This window comes from Siniperca chuatsi, linkage group LG23, assembly GCF_020085105.1.
Source record: "Siniperca chuatsi isolate FFG_IHB_CAS linkage group LG23, ASM2008510v1, whole genome shotgun sequence".
In the NCBI taxonomy this organism is placed as follows: Eukaryota; Metazoa; Chordata; class Actinopteri; order Centrarchiformes; family Sinipercidae; genus Siniperca; species Siniperca chuatsi.
The window spans coordinates 17,332,463-17,354,185 of record NC_058064.1 but is presented as its reverse complement, the minus strand read 5'-3'; the positions used below and the strand labels follow the sequence as shown (position 1 = coordinate 17,354,185).

Below are 21,723 nucleotides of genomic sequence, written 5' to 3'. Positions count from 1 at the left end.
TATGTCTCTGGTTTTGAGCCCCCTCAGCCCTATAAATTGTTTATAATCATAAAAGAAAATAATCCTATTCATAGCCATGACCATTTTATACAAAGTTTGTAATCTAAATTTCTGCAACTCTTATTAAAAATATGTGATCGTGCATGCTGTTAGTTGGCTAGATGTCAGTGACCTAATTACATTACATAGTTGGAACAGTACAGTATCTTCATCATTCACTGGCACATGAGTGTAGCAGGGGTCTGATTATGAACAAGCAACCTTACTGACATACTCTATAACATCAGTGTAAATTAGTGTGTTGTTGTTGCAGTTTTATTTCAGATCATTAGATGTATCAAGTGATGTAGTATATCTCTTATGTGCCTCAGGTCTGTTCTGTATTAAATAGATATAAAAAGTCATGTAAATAAAATCACAAGCCGCAATTAATTATGTTTTTTTTGAAGCGCTGATCATTATCCCTCAGCTGCATTCTGCTTAAAGCAGTAGCCTGCAGTCCCAAAGTCTTCAGATCAGTGTGGATCTGTAACAGTGTGAATCACTGCCGTCATTGTTCATCTTACATATATTTTCACAGCACAGTTTGTCAGGAGTCACATGATATAAAGAGTGAGACATAAACGCGTGTCCTCTAAAGACCTGCTCAATGTTGATATGGAATACATCATTTTGTTTCTCTTTTGTCCCAATTGTTTTTGTTTCCACATATCCATTTCTCGTCTAATCCAACTGTGGACCCGACTAATCAAAATGGCAGAGGATAGAGGTGTGTATGTGGAGTAAAGCACACAGCTCTCCATGGGTAAAAGATCTGGTCTGGTTTAACATTGAACTCAGACATCTTCTGCACCTGTTCCATCAGCTGGGTATCTTTAGAAACTCCATCTTCTCCATTTGTATGTATTTTTTCGGTCATTTAATGCCTTTATTGATAGTCAACAATAAAAACACAAGACAGAAAACAAGGGGAGAGACATGGGGAATGACATTCAACAAAGTTCCCAAGCCACACTTGAACCGGGGACTTTAAACCCCTACACCCCCAAGGCAGCCCAACCTTTGCCATTTTTAAAATCACTTCCCTGTCCGTTTTCTTCTTTTCCACTTTCATCCCTTCCTCCTCCTGTGAACTGCAGGTTCACATTAAATCTTGTGCTCGGCATCTTTGCTCTCTGTCACAGAAACTTCTCTCTTTCTGTAATTTCCTCCTCTCCCTCTTTGTTTTCCCAGGGGGTGACCCTTCCTCCTCTTCCACATCCCTGATTCAGAACAAGGAGGACTGTAACCCCAGACACACACACACACACAGAGTAACCTCAGCACAGCGTCTCAGGATCAATTACTGAATTAGCATCCCAGACTAGAGTGCCAGGAGCAGAATGGGAGAGAGAACAACAGAGAGTAATTTTCATTCTCTCTCTCAATCATTCTCTCTTTCCCTTCTATTACTATTTCCTTCGTGACTTCCCTCTCCATCATCTGTCTTACACTGCAGCCTGGCTCTTGCTTGTATTGTCTCACAGCTAAATTATAACAAAATCAAAATTTTTCAGTTCCAAATTCACGTTCATTCATTTTTTGGCAGGGATGCAGGAAAAGTCCTTTCTTATTTAAGGCTGATTAGATTCTCTCTCTCTCTCACACACACACACACACATACTGTCTGTAACCAGAGCCATGTGGTTTTTTGACAGTAACATGAACCTATTCCTTTTTAATCTAATGTAAAGTATCATGCCCTTATAGAAGCTACCCTCTGGTCATTTTCACTGTGTGTGTCTGTATGTCTGTGTGTGTGTGTGTGTGTGTGTGTGTGTGTGTGTGTGTAGAGAAAGAGCAACAAGGCAAACAGACAGGTTTTGTTGCTACTGTAAATGCTCCATATTATGTTGTACATCAAATGCCATACTTACCTCTCACATTCCGGGGTTATAATGCACTATAATGGGATTCGATTTTTAATGGGATTACAATCGACAACCACCTGATAACAAGGCGTGGTTCTCAAACTGGGGTCTGGGAATTGCAGGGGGGCCTGAAGAGGGCCCCCTTCTTCTTCTCGCAGAGGTGATTCTAGGTTTGCCACCAGGGGCTGCGTTGTTGGAAGGAGGGAGGGGAGTATACCTCACACTCCTCCAGAGTGCTGCTGTAGGTTGAGGCTGTAAGCACTGCAGCTGACTCAGCCTTCCTTTTTCTGGTCCTTGCATGTTGTAATTTTGGCTGAGGTGAGAGTGCCAAGATGAGACTTGACACTGAAGGTTTAGTGGTCTCTGTGCAGGATGTGTTAACAATGTTGATAAAACATGTAGCCTCTGAAATATGAAAGTTTTTTGACACTAGTTGTCTTAAACTCTTGTCTTATCAGGAATGAGCTCTGGTGGGAGGTGTGTGGAGAAGGCTGCAGGGCAGGTTCTGGCTCCACAGTGACCTCCGCTGCCCTGAAGTCCTCTTCTCCAAAAATGTCCCATGGCAAAAGGCCACAGTCCCTGAACCCTTCCACCTTCTTTCCCACACTGGCAGCCTGGCTGTAGGCTTCACCAAAAAGGCCAGCAATCTCACAGATGCTAATCCTCTTCCCAGGGTTTTAGGTCATCCATCAGTCGGTCACTTTGTTGTAGCTCATCTTCAGGCTAATGAAAATGGTCCTGTCAAGGGGCTGCATTGTATGCCTGCAGGGCGGTAGTGAAATCATGATTATGACAAGATCTCTTAACAGCCTCTAAGGTTTTATGTGAGTGGTGCCCATCAAAGTATGAGGAAGTGTGGATCATTCTTGCTGGCAGTTGACGTTCTTCGCAAAGTGGGTGAGCCACTCCACAAATAGGCTGCTGTCGATCCAACCGGAATCTGAAACTCTTCCCATAGATCCAGGACGTGCCCCTCTCAACAGGATCTCAATCATTCTCTTTCTCAGGAAGATTAGCATCGGAGGAACAAACTGCCCTGCAGCATTCATCGCGCACACAGCGGTAACATTAAATCCACTTTCTACGCTCATCATCCTCCCAAACTGTCAAGTCCCTTTTGTTGCCACCACAGGCTGGTATCCCCATTCTTGTAGCCAGGTCAAAGGCCAGTTTCCGTACAACCCATGATGTTAGCCCAAACACAGCTCTCTCCATATTTTGGATGTGGCACACCAGATCATTTTCAAAGGTTGCAGAGAAGACAGCCGTTTTCCCCATATGGCCTGGCCTCTTCACCAGCTGGTCACGGCGCTGACGAAGGGTTTTTTTCCGAGACACTGACTTCAGTGATTCGCCATTTTTGATGCATTTAAGTGCATCTTCAAGAGCCTGCTTCCCATAGCTTCCTCTGTTACTTGTCCTCATGTAGAGCCTCATCTATAATGCAAGAAAAATTGTAAATATTTTTTTTCCATTGACTTTAAATAATGGACAATCTAATGGATGTAATAAATCATATGGATCCTCCATATGATTCATTACATCCATATTAGCCAATTACACTGCCATTAGTCATCTTTCTTCCTGTCACATCAAAGCGATTAGCGTTAGTGCTTACCGATTCTTGATCAATGCAACCAACTGAATGATCTGTATGGGTGAGAGCAGTGTTAGTGAGTGTCCATGATGGCCTATTCATTCAAGTCAACCATGTGTTTGTGTTCAGAGATTGTTGTAAGTTAGCTAGCCAAACAAATTTTAGCACGTTATTCTTCATCTGGTGTTTTTTTGGCAGTTTTAGGTACATTAGCACCATCCTTTGAGAGGGGCCTGCTGATTTTGCTAGCATGGAACAATCCAGAAAGATGCAATCAGATTTATGATGTGGCTAATGGAGACACATATGGCTAAATGTGTATTAGATCCTCCCTGAATTTATCCAGATATGAGACTTTTGTAGATGTAATTGGGGCTTATGCATCTGTGTGTTTAGCCTGCATTCAAAAATGATGAATATTTATTTATTAAGACTGATATTTATTTTTCGTATTTGAGAATTTAAATTTCACTGTTACCGTATGTCCCGCTTCAGCTGCACCCTCAGTGAAGTCACCTATGAGTTATTACGTCCTTGAAGAGGTTGCAAAGTTCTTGAGAAATGCCCTGAAGTCCTCAAGAAAATTGCAGGGGAACCAAAACAGATTCTTAGTTAATCTTATCAAATCTGTGGATCATTATGGGAGTTACTGGTGTCCTTGAAAGGGCTAGAAGGGTCACTGAAAGGGTTCAAAGCGCCATCTAAGGAGGTCCACATATTCTTGAGATGGTTCCAGGGGTTTCCTGAAGATATTCCAGCTCAAATCAGGTTACAATGCAAAGCATTACAAAGCACTGACCATAACACAAAACCCCTGCCACCCCCTCAACCCATGCTTCACCCTTCTCCCCTCTGGCCGCAGATACAGTCAACCAGTCTGCAAAAAAACATGCTTTGGGAGAAGTTTTGTGCCCTCAGCTATATGTGCATTAAATAGCTTGGGCACACTGTAATAAACTTGTGTTGTTTTAATGTTTCTGGTTTGTTTATACCACATTATGAATGTTATTTTTTTTACAGACTGTGACAACAAATTTCCTCTATAGAGGACAATAAAGAATGAATCTGAATCTGACATGCCTACACATACACATAGAGTGTACACACGCATTCACAAATCACTAAAACCTCTGATCCAAGGATCAGGATTTGAGCATGTGTTATTTTGTTTTAGATGTCAGAGTCACCACTGGCCCAAGACAGCAGAGGAAAACTGACAGTACTGACAGTGTGTATGTGCGATAATGTTGGTGAGATCTCGCTATATTTTTTATGATTGGTTTTATACGTCTAGCTGATGTATATAATATTTGTAAAGTAAAACTGTGCGTTTTTCTGCTTATTTGTACTCAAGAATTTCATTTTCGTGACTTGAAACCATTGCCAGGAGTTGAGTATCGGATTTGAGATAGCAGGGAGTTCAGTGTTTAAGCACGCAAGCATACACATACACACACGCTGCACTGAGTAAGAGCAGTATGCTAAAAGCAGTTGGCAAGGCAGCAAAGAGGCCAAGTTTTGACAAGTCTCTCTCTGTCCCACACACGCTCTTTTCTGCCTCACTCTTTCACTCCACCCATCCATCTCTGCCTCTGTCATCCCCTCCTCTATTTTCAGACGTCGCTCTCCTCCCATCTCTTCTCGTCCCAGACATGTCGGCAGCATTTCCTTTCCCAGGGAGGACAGACACACACAACATGAATTATTTCCACGGTCCTGTCCTGTATGAAGAGGCAGAGGGAAGGATTCAGGACAGCAGAGGCACTACACATCCTCTGTCTCACATTTAAAAAGTCATCTTTTTGTTTAGTAGCTCAAGTAAGAACACGTCCATCTCACATCACTTTTTTTGCACTGTATCAAGTAACATCTTAGTGCATTTGTTCTAGGTTATAAAGTGCACCTGCACTCCCACAGTTAGCCATAGATGGATGTAGACACACCCTTAAGCCATCAGTATGCTTTCACTGAAATTGTCATATGGTTGAACAGGGTCTGAAACCCCCTACCCTAACACCTTTTCTACATTGGAATGGGATTTATATGTGACAACTTTTGTTACTTTCCAAAACCCACAATCTGACAAGCATGCCCACTTCATGCAGCAATTTTCCAGGTGTGTGGAGGTGAGAGAGAAGGCTGGGTTTGAACTTTTCTCAGGGTTTCTTTTCATTGTTCAGACAACTACTTCTGTCACTTTTCGTATGTACAAACAAGTGCGACACTATAAAATAATGTCTTGGTTAAAATCCCCCTGGGGTCTAAGCCATTTTTTCCTATTTTTTGATCGCCTGGTCTCCTTGTGTAATAATGCTTGTATAACCTCAAAAACGTTAGTTGTGCCATACTTCACAGCAGTTCCTGTCTGCAATATGTAGGCCACATAGGCCACATCACACTCCTTACACTTCCAGGGGGTAGACTGACCGACATGCCTAGTCTGCCTACAGTGTACACTCTTGCTTCCATTCGAGGCACGTCCTGCTTGTATCGGGTTGATTGGAGATTACCACAGATAAGTGGCCACTCTGTGCCTTGGCAGGAGGGACCGCATCTGTGACACCACACAACTCCAGGAAGGCCCTGTGGGTCTTGGGTTCCTCCTGCTTCTCTCTGCAGAGCTCCTTGTGAAGGATGAAGCTGTTTGTGGCTGCAATGTCCAGGAAGTTGAAAAACAATGCCAGCCCATGCTCTTGTGGTGTACAGAGTAAAACTGTATCAGTTGGTCTGACAAATCAACAACTCCCATGTGCTTGTTATATTCCATGACAAGTGTTGGGCATGGAATTGATTTGGTGGTTCAGTCGCCATTCTGAGTTTTGACTCTCCTCTGCACAGTACTTTCAGAGAATGCCTGGTGGATTGTAGAGCATACAGCGACCTTGCTTGTGCCCATCCACTTTACAAAAACCAGTGGGTCATCATGGATCCACCTGATGGAGCCTCTAGGATCCTTCATCTTCAGAGCATTTGAGTGTGTGCAGGGGCATTCTCTTCTATTGTCTCTGTATGTGCCACATGCTCTGATTTTCAGGCTAAACCGATCCTTGAAGAGTTTTAGACTGGTCTAGAAATTATATGCCAGGTATACTGGCTTTTTCAGGGACATGACAGAGTCATATGCAAGTCCAACACCTGAGGCAAACTGTGACCTTCCAGTATACACAGCAAAGTCCAAAGTGTAGCTATTGCTGCTGTCAGCCAAAACAAAAAGTTTCAAACCCCACTTGGTCGGCTTCACTTTCATGTATTGTGTCATTCCAGTATGAGTATGACTATAGTCTACCTGGAGACAATGGCTAAAGCCCTAACCCACACGCTATGTTAAACAGGCGACCACCAAATGTACAAATAAGTAAAAAAACTACCCATGTACATATTTTCACTTACTCTTCAGCTGGAAGTCCCTTTTGGTAAGGTAGCTCATCATCCATGAGAAAACTTTCTGCTTCAGACTCCCCATCATTCTCATTTCAAGAAAAAGCTCAAGGGCCTCTTCCCTGTTATAACTTCTTCGTGATGCCATTTTAGAAAACCAGAATTTCTCAAAACAGCTACTGTGCATCTCTATCTAGCTATCTATATCTCTCTATCTATATCTCTATCTATCTCTATTTCCATGTCAAGAAGCCTAATAAAATGTGTAAAAACGGAATAACAACTATATATCCATGCAATGCTCAATGTGCCCTGGGCGCACACCTTACAATACAACCAAAATGCACAAGGGAGAATCTTCACATTATGTATTACATTTACGCTATTCTACTCATTATTTCCGGTGCCACCCTAAAAGTATAGATCTATTGACAGGGGAATGGGGTAAATCTCACACATATTCCTTTGCGCAATGCGTTTGAGATCAGAGCTGCTGAACACATGCCCACACAGCCTTTGATTGGTCAACAATCAGTAACACAGCATCTGATTGGTTGACAGACTCAACCCAAGGCATCATGGGATTTCCAGTGGACGGCTAACAACCATGCTAACAACAACAATAATGGTTTTCAACACGGAAAAATTGACAAATAATCACATTTTCCAAGACTTGTTGCCAATATTTCTCTGTGAATGTGCTCTCATGTGGCTCTCCTCCACGTTCAGTGAGTGGAGGAGAGCAGCAGCACGTTCAGTCCACCAATCAGCAGCCAGACAGAAACATGAATGAGCTATGAATGTGCGTACCTAACGACCAATAACTGAATCCTACTGCAGTGTTGTGCAACTTCACACTTGACAAGAGCTAGCTCAAAGTTCAGTTCACACAGATTAAATTTAACTAGTTCATGTTCATAGTTCACAATTTTGAACTAAATTCACAGTACCAAAAAATTAACTAGTTCACGTTCATTTCTTCCATTTTTTTTCCTTCACAAAATGCTGTGAGTTTGACTTGGGTGGAGGAACTTTGCGGCTGTTGGCTCGTCTTACCCTTTGTTAATGATTTCTTGTGATTATCATTCACTCGCAGATATTTCCCAAGATTGGGCGGATGCTTCAGCTCGCTGTGTTGTTTCAAAAATCTGTGACCCAAAACAACGTCATACCGGGTGCCATAAAACACAGTGCGTGAGCGTCGTTAAGTCCCGCGAGAGTTAACGACACTCACGCACTGTTCACCGTTCACCAAAAACACGAGCACGTTCAACGGTGCTCTTTTAGTGCGTTCATATACAACACTGCCTCACTGTTTGTCCAGAACTCCTTCTCCTTTGTTTTTGTTCTAAATGAAATAACTTGACTATTTAAGTTTTATTTTTTCTCAAAATACACAGAGTTTACCAGAGTGAGTTTATTCCAGTGTCTGGATCCTCTCATGACACTTCAGCTCCATGTCTACACAGCAACCTTCATTAAAAGATTTTGAAATTAGAGGTGGATTTAGATGCATATTGTAATTTTCATATCATAATTTTAAAAATTATTATATGATAAAGGTAAAGCTTATTTTAGCTTGACTCAATTTTGCTTTTCATTTTCTAAAATCTTGTATATATGTATATAGTTATGTGATGATGTCACAAATATGCAAATTAGCATGAGACATAATCTAGCAACATCTAGTGACTTTTTTAGCAGACTTTAGCTATTTTCCAATGAAAATAGTTGATAACACTACATTCATTTGGAGTCATGTTTGTGGCCACCTGATGAATGTAAATCGAATATTCTCATCTTCATCAACTCCTGAGGGAAATATCTGGCTCTTTAGCTACTAAATACCCCACTATGTTCACCAGCTAGTCGCTAACTTTGTCTGTCTGCTGTTTGCTGAGCAGCTAGCATACAGTGGGTTGTTAGAGCTTTTTCACAGAAAACAGCTGCCTGCTGCAGCTGAAAATGACTGATGAGAGTCCGTAAAGAAAACCGTAAAGTAACAGGCCGTAAAACCAAAACTATGAGCTGAAAGATGCTAAACCTAACTTCACACCAAATGCAAGACACTAACCCTAGTGTCCAGTGTTAAAAGTCTTGCTTACTTATGGAGCCCAAGATCTATACCTAAATTGTACATCTATTTTGTATGCATATTTGTATCTTTTTTATATACAAACATAGCAACATAACAAGATTTAACATATTAAAATTTCCATGATATTAGTATGTAGTTTGAATAATTCAGACACAGCTATTGTGATGATTGTATGGCCTGATTATGGTCTGTATGACCTAAAGTTTCATCTGACAATAAAGACATCAAGCATTTAGCATTTGCGCACCAAATATGCACTAAATATTCACAGAATGTGGTGAATAAAGTCTCAGAATGCTCTTTTTTTTTTCAACAGCTTGGTTTTTAAAATGATGCCTTCAAGAGTGGAGAGTATGAATGATTAGGAGGCAGAAAAGGACGAGTCAGCATCTGAGTGTAGGGACATGATGAAGGAAGAGAGAGAGATAATGGACAGGAAGTGAAGTGTTGGGGCGGCTGGCAGACAGCAATGTCAAAACTTTGTCTGATGGGGAAATGATGGATAGAGAGAGAAAAAGAGAGAGTGATTATGGCTTCCCCTTAAGAGGATGGGAGTTTTTTTTAAGGTTGCCCTCATTCATCTTTCATAGCTTTGCCCTTTCTTTGTCAGTTGTGAAAGTTCACGTGTGAGAAAGTGGTTCAGTTTCTCAGTTTCAGATCTTCTGAGTTTTTGGTTTTACTCAAAATATTTCCTTGATTTCCCTCAGTGGGTGCTATTGATGTTTTTTAATAAAGGAATAAATCTGTTTGTTTTCCCTTGTGAAGCCAAGTGCCTCTGCAGGCCCTGTGAGGAGAGACAGAGTATTTGATTTCAGTTAACCACCAGAATAAAAATGATTTCAACATGTAAATATATTTACAGCAGAGGAAAGCAGCAGAAAAACTGTTGGAAGAAGAAAATAGTTTCCCGTTTAATCCCGTTAAAGCAGTGTCTCATATTTGCATGTTGAATGAGTTTATCTAAGAGATTTTCAATTAACCATCATCCAAAACTTAAAGTAGTTCACTTTACAGCCTGACTTTTGAATTGGACACACAAAAACCATATGGGTATGTGGATGCTGGGTTGAATTGTTATTGATTCTTCTTCATTTTAACCTCAAGATTTACAGTATCCACAATCACAAAAATTATATATTTGTCATGAAACCTTGTGCGTGCTGGCATTTTGCTCTGTATATCCAAATTATGCAGTCCCATTACTGTTTTTGTAAGATATTTACAAAAACAGTAAGCTCACTTCCCTTCAACCTGCCTTATCTACTTCTACTTGCATTTCAAGAAGTTCTAATGTTTGAATGTCATTCATGTTTTGGGTTGTTCAGTGGGGCAAGCAAGAGCTTAAGCCCCAAGCTGACCCAATGACCAGACAAGAACGTTCATATACGATTCTGCATGAAAATAAGTCATCTACCACCTCAACCTCCACACCCTTACTTTATGCCTTGCAACAAATGGGGCATACAATGTGCAGCGCCCTTTGCACTTGGGCATTGGACATGAATGAGTTGCGGAATTGTCCAATATGGACGTAACTCCAGTGGACACTGGACTGGCTAGTGAAAAGCTTCAACGAGTCGCGTAGAGGACAGGAGGTTTACACTACCCCAGATGGTACCCTTCACCATGTAGATGCCTGAAACAGTCAGTCAAATTCACACGTTTGACAACAAAACCATGATCCCTCACCTACTTCCCACCCATAAATACAACCAGTTGTGTTAGTTGAACCAAGCACACCCAAGATGGGGCTAATACTGTCCAGAATTGAAACCAGAGTTTCTGCGGTGGTTGGTAAGAGGATTTTGAGATTCTTAAGATCACACCCACACATCCTCCACAGCCACAGCAGATAAACATGCATCTGATTTAATGAGCATGTAACACAGCAGCCTGTTCTGGACCCGTTTAAAGGAGAAAATGACAAACAACTATTTCCCAAGAGAGAAATTGGTTCAGTGTGCATTTTAAGAAGAAGCTTTGGGACTAGGAGCTAAAGTTTGTCTTCCTACTGTTGACAAAGTCATCTGGAATCCACATCAAAATATTAGTGACATGAAAGCAGAACTGCCTAGATCAAGAGTATACATTTTTAGAATGACAATGATCACACCAAATGTTAATCAGTCTGATGTGATAATCAGTAAAATCTGGTGGCTTTCTCAGTTGTTTTTGGATGCGGTCACCCTGGCTCACCCCTGCCAGCTGTGAGTGAATCAAAAATTTGACATATGGGAAAATGAATAACGCGGCTGCTGGGAATAGCTACTAAATTCTTTCCCATGTAGATGACCGGCGTGGGGCCATTCTGTTGTTTCCTAGCATACCATGCTAATGCTAATGGAGTGTGTCAGCTGATCTGTGTGTGCAGGGATTTGTGTGTGTGTATGTGGGGCTGTGTGTGTGTGGGTAAAAGAGAGATATAACTTCCAGATATTTCCAGCAGCTACAATGACGTTTGATAGTAAAAAAAATATATAAAATCAAGAGTAACAATCAGATTTTTGTATGAGTCCTTTAGAATTGAGTGCTGTTTTCTAGACCATTCAGGAAGAAATACAATTATGAGAGTTTGGAGTTATGGAGTTTTTAATGAAAGCCATGACCTGCTTTTCTTTACCAGGAACAAGTTGCTGTCACCATCGCTATCACCTCCACCCCACTGGAGTAAGTTCTCCGAGGGCTGTCAAATAATTCTGGGAAACATAAGCTGCGTTTTCACTGCATGAACTTTCCCCAGGGACAAGAAACCTTTGGAGGAACTCAATTTAGTAAAAAATTAAGTTACGGGTACATTATTTTACCCCCCAAAAGGTTCCTGCTCGGGGGGGTAGTGCTTTTCAGAAGTACCGGAACTTTCAGGGTGGGGCTTGCTGCTCTGAACATTTCTGATTGCTCGAGCTCTGACTGGCGGAGCAGCTACTGGTTTGACCGTCTGGATTGATGCGTTGCTGGGTCACAGGCCGGCCTTCTCTGGTGCAGCGGCTCAGCTGCTGCGCTGTTGGAAGCCATGGTGGAAGACACGGAAACAGATGAGCTGTCGCTTGAAGGTAAATCACATACGGCCCACATGCTGCTTCTTAAATGCAAAAAAAGCTAACTGTTGCCATGCTATTGCTACCCTAGTCAAACGCTAACGTTAGCTACATGCTAACACCAAATGGTGTAGAATCATGGTGTTCGTTAAGACAAGGGATCGCTAAATCGATCATACAAAATGATATTTTGTCGCAGTGAGACACAATGTTTATTGTTTTTCAGTGTGTTGTTCAGATGAAACAGGCGGGCACACTGAACTGCAGGCTGCAGAGACCAATGTGTTTCATGCGACCAACAGCAGCCATCGTCCCATGTCTCCTGTGAAGCACACAAACGCTGTCTTTTGCTGTCTTTTAGATTGCTGCAGATAAATAAATAGTTGTGGAACTAAACTGCATGTGCGTAACCCGCCTGTGGCAGAAAGGCAAAAAGGTGGCCGGGCCACATACTGAACAAAAACACAACTTTATAACTTTATTCACTGATTTTGGTGAAAAAAGCAATATGGGACACTGAATTTGATGAATTTACTGTTCATCAGACCGCAAAATAGACAAGAATTAAGTTGGAAAAACGAAAGGCCCGGAGCAAAGTGTTTCTGGGGGGAGGGCCTCACTGATTACTGTACAAAAACACAACAACTTTGTTCACTGATTTTAGTGAAACTGAATCATATTTTATGGAGAAAATATTTTCTGTTTTTCCCTCTGATGTCCTCTGCTCTGCCTCAACTCACCATTACTCACAGCCATGCAGCTAGCGGTCTGTCGCCCACTCACTCGGATCTGGTTCTGGTGCCCATTGCGGTGCCACTCCCCGCCAGCATTCCCTGCTGCCCCCACCGCCCCACCCTGGGCCTGAAAACCTCCTCACACCCCTGGTGCTCCCAGTCCGGGCAGAGTCAGCTAATAGGACAGCTATGTTAGCTGCACGGCTAACTGAGCTATGGTGATGGTATCTGTCCATCAGGAAACTCTGTAAATCACAGAGAGTTGAGGCAGAGCAGCCGGAGGACATCAGAGGGAAAACCAGAAAATGTTTTCTCCATAAAACAGTTCACAAAAATCAGTGAATAAAGTTGTGTTTTGTCTTTTCCATTTTCTGCCACAAGTGGACTACACACATACGCAATGTAGATGTTCCCACAAAAACGACATTAAGAACTTCCAACTTCCACTGCTGAAGATGGAGGTGCCTCTTCGGAAGTCTGCCCTTATGTCTGCATCCAGGCCCCTTTCGTTTTAGATCCAAGACACTGTCTCAGGAAGCATCCATGCTTCTGAAGTCTTTTAATTCTTCCCTGTTTTCTGCTGGTTGGTCTCTGACGTCTGGGAAAAGAGAACTTCCCATTTAGGCTGACAACGGTATCATTACACAAATAGGCTGCTTTAACACACAACACAGAGCTCTCCAAATTCCCCTAAATCCAACACATACAGTATTTACAGGGCTTGTCACAGTGGAAAATCTAGTGACGTCAAGGATCCTGAAATTGCATGCTAACCGCTTCACAGCACTTCTGAGGAGTTTTTGTGAAGCTTGTGTGGTGTCAGTTAGCTGGGTGTTAAATTGCTGATACCAAATGTTTCATTGTTCTGTGACATCTTGGCAATAAAAGAGTCCTAAGATTTTGTTTTCGGAGCCTCTAGCCAGTCCAGTCCCTGTTATGTAATCAGGTTTCTAATAGTGAACCTCTTTCATTCACATGTATAGAGAAAAGCCCTGTGCTTAACTTAATCAGGATCAAACTTGTCTGCTGGCAGAGGTGACTTAAGGTTCAGTCTATAGCTGCAGAATATGGAAAAAATATATTTTTCTGACTGATTATGATATGTACATGATATGATATAGAGCAACAGTAGCATTCATTTGGAGTTGTGTTTCTGACGACCTGACAAGTATAAGTCCAGTATTCACTCTGCTTATAGCTCTGACTGGCTCTTTAGCTGCTAAAGCAACAGTGTTCACCAGCTAGTTGCCAACTGCCAGCTGCTAAGAGGGTGTACATTGAGTTTAATAGAGCTATTCTGCTAAAAAAAAAAAACAGCTGGTTGGTTGATGAGAGTGGCAAGACTGAACTAAATAGGAAAATTGCTGCCAAAAAAACTAAGAAATTAGCTAAAAGACAATAAAACGCTCCATAGAGCTGAGGTGAACTGCAGTCGAGTGCTAATTTGTTGTGGGTTTGTCATTACAAGCAACACCTTTCACATTACACAGTGCAGCTTTAATACATTTTTAAGGCAATGCCACAAATAAATACAATACGGGTTTATTTAGCTGGAAATGGGCAATTTAACATTATGCTCACTAAATAAAATCTTAAACATAAGCTCATTGTGGCGTCTGGTATACTCCACAAATATAACTTTTTTTTTTGTCTTTGAGATAGTAGTAAACTAAACACACACAATAACAATTTTATATCAAAAAAGGAGGTCCACCTTTTAAAAATAGCTTTTGTAGATTTTACTAATCTAAACCCACCAAACAATGAGACAAAAAGGTGTTCCATAAATATTTTCCAATCTTTTCAAATTTCCAGGTGCATTTACAACAATGTTCATAGTACCACCCCTCAACAATGCAACACAATCTCGTCGATGATACTACATGCTTGGAGGGTTCTTTTGACCATTAGTTATACATCTTTAAACTCTTTTTCTGAGAAATAGTTTTTATTCTTTTCTGCTATGTCAAATGGCACTAAATAGTACAGGACTGAAGACGCCAGCCAGGGCTGTTAAATCATCACTGACTGGATATTAGTCATTGCACTGTAGTTTAATTATCTACAAAAATTATTATGTACACTTTTTTCACTGAAGCAGAATGTTTTTAACATAGTTGGTATATTAGCTATCCAAGTAGTGGAAATGCTTGCAATGAAGTAATGACAAGGGGTACATGATATAATAAAGATAAGCAACAGATTAGTTTGAAGTATTTACATAAAAGCTGGTCTGGTGTTCAGAGCTGGATGGAAACAGCAGACAAGTGTACTGTTTAGCTGTTACAATAAGACTCTGTTATCAACCATTTCTGGACCTCGTGAGGAACATCCCGATGTGACCGTAGGTGTCAAAACAGGCTCCGAATTACATAACAGCTGCAGTAAAACTGTATTCTAAGAAGCAGTGTTTGTGAACATCACAGGAGCCCTTTAAAACTCAACTGATGCCTACAGTATAATGGGTTAAATTCACATTAATAATGACTGTGCTGTAGCGTTATGTAATCCAGTTTTTCAATAACCCACCTCCATCAAAGCAGACATGTAGGGCAAAAAGCTGGCAAACTCAAGACCACCTCTGTCTAGTGACATAATGAGGAACAAAAGTGATCTAAGTAATCTGCCCTGCTATCTTTTCTGTGTTCAAACCTCCTTCTCTCTCTTTCTGCTGAGTGCTACAGGTTCTCATACCTTAAAAGCTGCCCAATGCTCAAAGGCTTAACACTGGTCTAAAAGCTCACTTAGCACATAAATACAAAATTGTTTTTAATGCCATCTTCACACCACATGAGACTACTGAAATCATTTTGGTGCCTGTGGTGGGTTTGTTTGACATTAATGGTGCAAGTGTTATGGAATAAAAAAATCGCAATAAGAAGCGCCTTTCATGAACACATGCCAGCCATAGTACTATCTTGAGTCTTTCTTGAGTCATCAGATAACATGCTGATTCCACTTCCAGAGCAAAATCTGATTGCTTAAACTTTATCTGTGCAACTGTCTGGTTGGACCTGAATCTATGAAGATCATTCTTTTGCATTTTGCCTTTATTTGACCATGTAGAGAAAGACAGGGGCCCGACATGCAACAAAGGTCCCCGGCTGGAATACAACAGTGGACGGTGCAGGTACGTGGCATGCACCTTAACCATCAGGTTGATAAACATACTGTACGGTTAGGCAATAAGACAACATTATACATTTGTCAGATGTCAGAGATTTTGATATACCATTTATACTGTGGTATTTATCCCATTATCATCTCTGTAATAGGCCATTGTGGGCAACGTAGCAAATCAATGAGCGGCACTGCTTTAGCCATGCTAGCAGTGCAGCTCTAGACATGGAAATATTAGTCAGTCCATCACTGTTCAGTTTGCTGGATTTGCCTAAAACAGACATTCCTGTCTGGTTGTTTTATCCATAAACAGTTATTCAATTGATTTTCCAGAAGATTTACTGTATCACTACTGCAATGTAAAATTAGATAAAACGTAAAAGAGGATTTTATCCATATCTCCAACTTCAAGTTCAAAGATAAATCTCTAAAGTCTTAACACCAGATCAGTGGATTCCCTCCCAGACTGACAAAAATGATGTTGAACATTTAACATTTTGTGAAATATGCTTGTTTGACCTCTTTCCCTAGATGATTGATACCAATTTACTCTCTGTGGATTTCTATGGGATGCTACGTTGATCCTCTCACATGACTGGGTTTAGCAGCAAACAGGTGTATTTCCCCAAATATCAGACTGTTTCTTTAAAAATCTTAAAAATCCTCGTTTCTCCAGCCTGAACAAACTGCACTCTCACTGTTCGTCCCTTCGTTTATCATGGCTGGGAGCAGATGCAGTGTTGGATGAAGATCTGCCACAGCAGACGCTAAACAGGCCTCCAGGCCGAAGACCCTCACACCCCGTAAAACACTTCCTCAGTTTTTTCATCTGAGGTCATTAGCTAGAAAATGTTTGTGTAAGCCATAGCGGTAACACAAACATCTAAGATATTATGACCTAGGCAATTTACTGTCTGTTTCAAGAATGAAAACAGCAGGGAGGTTGGTAAAAAAAGAAAGTGACCAGTGATAGGAGGAGAGAACATCTTTCTCTCTTATCACCTGTCAAATCTCACGTTTTTACCCACAAGGCTTTCATTTTAGTATCTTTGCTACTATCTTACAGCCTTGAAATGAAAATTTCATGGACCGTCACACTATTAAAGGAAGAGAGTCTAAGTTGTAATCCTGCTTCAGCAATAAAATGCTGACCAGCTTATTTATTTAGTCTCAGTGCCATTTTACCAACTTTAACAGCCAAACACAAATCCAAAAGTTGGCAGCAGTAGCTCAGTCTCTGGGGGGAGGGTTTCCGCTTCAAGGAGTCGGTACGGAGTGTGGATCGGTAGCTGGAGAGGTGCCAGTTCACCTCATAGACACTGGCAAGGTGCCCTTGAGCAAGGCACCGAACCACTAACTGCTTGGGGTGCTGTGCAATGCGGCAGCCCCATCACTCTGACATCTCTCCACAGTTAATGCATGTCTATATGTCCTGTTTGTGCATGTGCGTGTATTTTTTTTTTCTTAAAAAAGTAGTAGTAATAATATTTCATGTTTTTGAAAAGGGCAGAACTATGCTTTTATTATTGAATGAAGTCCATGCTGAAACAGAGAGACAGAGGACGAGGGGTGGAACACTGTCCCCATAACGGGTCACATCCTCTTGCCGTTGTCGTGACGACACACACGATGCTTGGAGACTAATCCACCAGGAAGTAGAGATGAGCGTTAATCACTGCTCCTCTGACTGCACGCACAGATTACACACACACAAACTCAAATACGGCCACACATGCATGTGTTTATGTCCTAGTCATACATTCTGCTTTGTCACACCAATACAAATGTAAATATTTTAACTACGAATTTACATACTGTAACTGGCAACCATTTTCCAAAGTAAATCCTTTTTTCAACTGCTTCCGTACCTTTCAGTTTCAATTCATTTTAGTGGGTCACATATAAAAAATAACATGTACAGTTAAAACTAAATAGCTAAGTTATAGTCAGTCTTGCAGAGTAAGCGCATTTAGTCATTGACTTTTTTACAGGAAATAATTAAATCTGGGTAACATCACCTCACAACCAGCCCATTAAAATCAACTTTCCAAAAAAAAAATTTAAAGAAGCCCTCCCATTTAGTTGAACCTAGCTGATTGTAACACTTGTAATGTTTTCATTTTTGCAAAATTTCAAAAGTACATGCAAACTATTACACAACAAAACACATATTTGTCTTGTCTGTTTGATTTTCTGTCAAAATAAAATTTAAATGACCACAGTTTAGCAGCTGACTTGGAAATCCTGAATGTCAACCTTTTCCCATCAACATATGAGCACAGCATAAAAGTTATGACTCAAAAAATAATAAAAATAGTAACTGTCTCTCTCTTGTAGGCTTGATTGATTTTCCCCACAGCTGTCTGACTAGCAAAAGCCCATTTTAATAAATCACAGCTGCGCCACAAGGGGTTAAAAATCAGGTCGTTTTTTTTCCCTCTGGGTAAATGCGGACATAATCTGAAGGTCATACTCTAGCAGAGAGGTGGCAGAGCGGGCCTTTAATCCTCCTACAACATCATCAGGGAAGCCCCCACCATCACCGCTCCCCCCTCTTGTCCCAGCTGGAGTGAACACATCCGTTTGGGCTTTACGCTGCCTCTCACTACTCTGATGAAGTGGGATTGTGGAAAACTGGGCAGTGAAGGGGATCAAGGTGAGAGGAACAGAGTGTGAAGAGAACAGAGGAAGGGGGAGATCAAGTGGATGTGGGCGGCTTTAATATCAGATCTGTTTAAAATCGGACATGCAGATTATGAGGCCTTTTCATCCGCTGAACAACGGACGTCCATTCATAAAGTGGTTTGCACATCACCGCAATATCCTCTAGCATTTGTCCCAATGGAAGCCTCCCTAAAGTGACGCCAAAAAGTCTGGACCATACAGACAGTCATACCTTATGATAAAGGCAATGATACAGAAGGACTTCTGTAGTAATATGTATGACACTGTCTGTTGTTGCAGAAAACTCGCTTTCTTCTTGTGGCTCCACCATCAGGGGGGAATATTTGGAAAAGCAACCATAATTGAACTGTATACTTAGAAAATCCGAATTGTGACTTAAACGACTGACCAGATGCTACATGATCGAGAGGCCATCAGCACAAAACAAGTCAACAGTCAACAGCAAGATTTTAGCTCAAGGGAAAGAACTGTGTTAAAGCACTGTCAATTTTTCAATAATCAAATCATCAAATCAAACATGTAATTCATTCATATTCATTGGAATGCAACACACAAAGCCTAATTCTAAACTACATTGTAAAATTGACCTTCCGTTCATTCACGCTGAATCACTGAGAGGCAAGCTAACATTACTGTAACGCTGCAACTGTAACAGTCAGTGGGTTCGAATCCCACTTCTGACAGCCAGTTTTACAATGAAACCGTTGCCTTTAACATGATAAGTCAGCCATACTTTGTATGTTAGGGGACAAGCGTATGAGAAAATACAGTGTTAGTGGTAGAACTACAGCATTTGCAACGCTGCGTTCAGACATACAGATTCAAAGTAGTAGGCAGTCTCTGGCCTGTCATCAACCTGTAGCTGCTGCAACGACAGGTCCCTTTCACAATGTACGGCAGCCTGTCGCTGGCAGCGGTGGCTCAGGAGGTAGGGCGGGTCGTCCAATGATCACAGGGTTGGCGGTTTGATTCCCACCCCCTCCTGTTCACATGTTGAGGTGTCCTTGGGAAAGACACTGAACCCCAAATTGCTCCCAATAGTTGGCTAGCATCCTGCGTGGTAGCTTGCTGCCATCGGTGTGAATGGGTGAAGGAACGGCCAAAACCTTGTAAAGCATTTTGATAAAAGCACTATATAAATGTAGCTATTTAATGCTGTTGCATTTTACAAAGACAGCAAACAGCCTTTTTATAAAAGATTTTTCCAGCTGTAGTGTTGAATCCAAAATGTTTCCTTGCATTATTTCTCAAATGGTTTGGTGTCATGATTATTAGTTCAACACAGCTCGCTAGTTTTCTCCACAAGAGAACACCACTAGCCTAGATAACTGACAGGGCAAGAGGACATAACCTTGTGGGACACAAGATTGGCTAAGAAGTAAATCCATCTTCAGAGCTCACAGTGTATGTCTGCAGTATGTCTTTCAACTTCCACTATCTGATGTCTGTGAACCTAGCCAGTACTGTGTGGCACTGGTTTACATGCTGCTTTAGTAGAATAATAAGGGGATCCTTTACCCAGTCTTGCACTTATTTCAAATTACATTTACAGTACATACATATAATTAGTGTTTAGCTGGAGGTTGTGGCCACCAACCAAATAGACACGTGCCTTGAAAACAGATTAAGAGAAACACCATCAAACTTTGTGTGGCGCTCCTTTCATGGCATGATTGATTGTGTTTCTAGAAACATACCCAACTGTGGTTCAATGATATCAGCACACAGTTTTCATCCCATCCACCACTATTTGGCCATGCGCCACTCTAATTTAACTTACTGGGAAATTGGTAGATTTAAATGACATCAAAAGCTCTGCCAGCTCTCATTTACATTCGCCAACAACAAGGCTAACCTGACTGGCCTGGTTAAGCTACTGCAACAACTGAACCACAAAGCTTTGATAGTGAAATTCTTGCAAAAAACACATGCTTAGATATACAGTAGTAGTTGGAATATATTAATCTGATTTGAAAGTAGTGATTTGTTTTACAGGGATACCGACCCAAAGAAGGTTGCATGCCGAACTGAATTTCTTGTATTGAGTGGTTCAGGGTAAATATCATATATGTACCATTGCACCCTTATCATTTCAGCATCAAATTCTTTGCAGAATTCAAACATTTCTTTACTTACCTGTTGTTCAGGTTGGAGAAATCTTTGCTGCAGGAGATGATGTGTGGCTCAGTGTGCTAACCATTGGATGGCAGATGGAGCTGTGATTTCTCTGTCCTGGTCCAGATGAGATGTTGGGCTTCTCCCACATTTGGCTTGTCATCCAGACTGCTGGTCGTGGTGAAATGGCCGTAGTTTACAAAGGCTGCAATACGTGCAGAGAATAGCATACCAGCAGAAAGTTACATAACAAAGGTTACACTTAGTAATAAAGAGTGTTTCTTTGAAATGCGTATTGAGGTTTAGTGGTTAAACCGGCTGATGTACAACTCTCATTTATTTAGGGCAGGACTCTCTAAACTGCTTTTAGGTGTAGTAAACATTACAATGGTACCCTTTTGGAGACAGGGGAAGAGTTGAGGACAGAAAGACTACCTTTGTTGATCGGGGATTTCCAAATGACTGTAATCCATTTATTAATAAATCCAGACTCTGGGTTCTATCGCTCATTGAAATGTAATTTAAACAGCAAACATTCTCTTTATCCATGATCCTTCCAACTATAGTGTTGAATCCAAACTGTTTCCTGACATTATTTCTCAAATGGTTTGATGTCATGATTATTAGTTCAGCACAGCTCGCTAATTTTCGCTATTTTGCATTAGCAACGTAAACGACACTAGCCTAGGTAACTGATAGGGCAACAGGACAGGCAATGGGTCGGGCAGTGCATTTAGGAACGTACAAGGCACGGTCTGTTGCACGTATACACTGTTTATTTCGAAGTTGAAATTATTACAGATTGAACTCATTTTTTCCCTCGATCTAACAGTAGTTCAAATTTTGAATAAAACATTACTGCCCTACAGTATTTAATCACCTAGTTTAGTATTACACCACCATACAGTATTTCATTTTCTGTTTGAGTTTGTGTTACAATATTCTGTTCCAGTGATAATGATTTTACTATGTATATGAGTTGCCATTGCCAAAAAAGAAAAAAGATTCATGTAATGCTACCTAGTAATGATTATAAATGGAACATGTAAGA

The 21,723-nt window shown here is 41.1% G+C and overlaps 1 long non-coding RNA gene across 1 annotated transcript; it reads right to left on the bottom strand.

Annotated features, from left to right (window-relative positions):
* Positions 1–1,426: 1,426 nt before the first annotated feature.
* LOC122871474 lies at positions 1,427–20,853 on the bottom strand. Its single transcript, XR_006376875.1, has 2 exons — positions 20,694–20,853; positions 1,427–3,347 (listed from the first exon to the last, which is right to left on the bottom strand). It is a non-coding gene; the product is annotated as an uncharacterized LOC122871474 (long non-coding RNA).
* Positions 20,854–21,723: the final 870 nt, after the last annotated feature.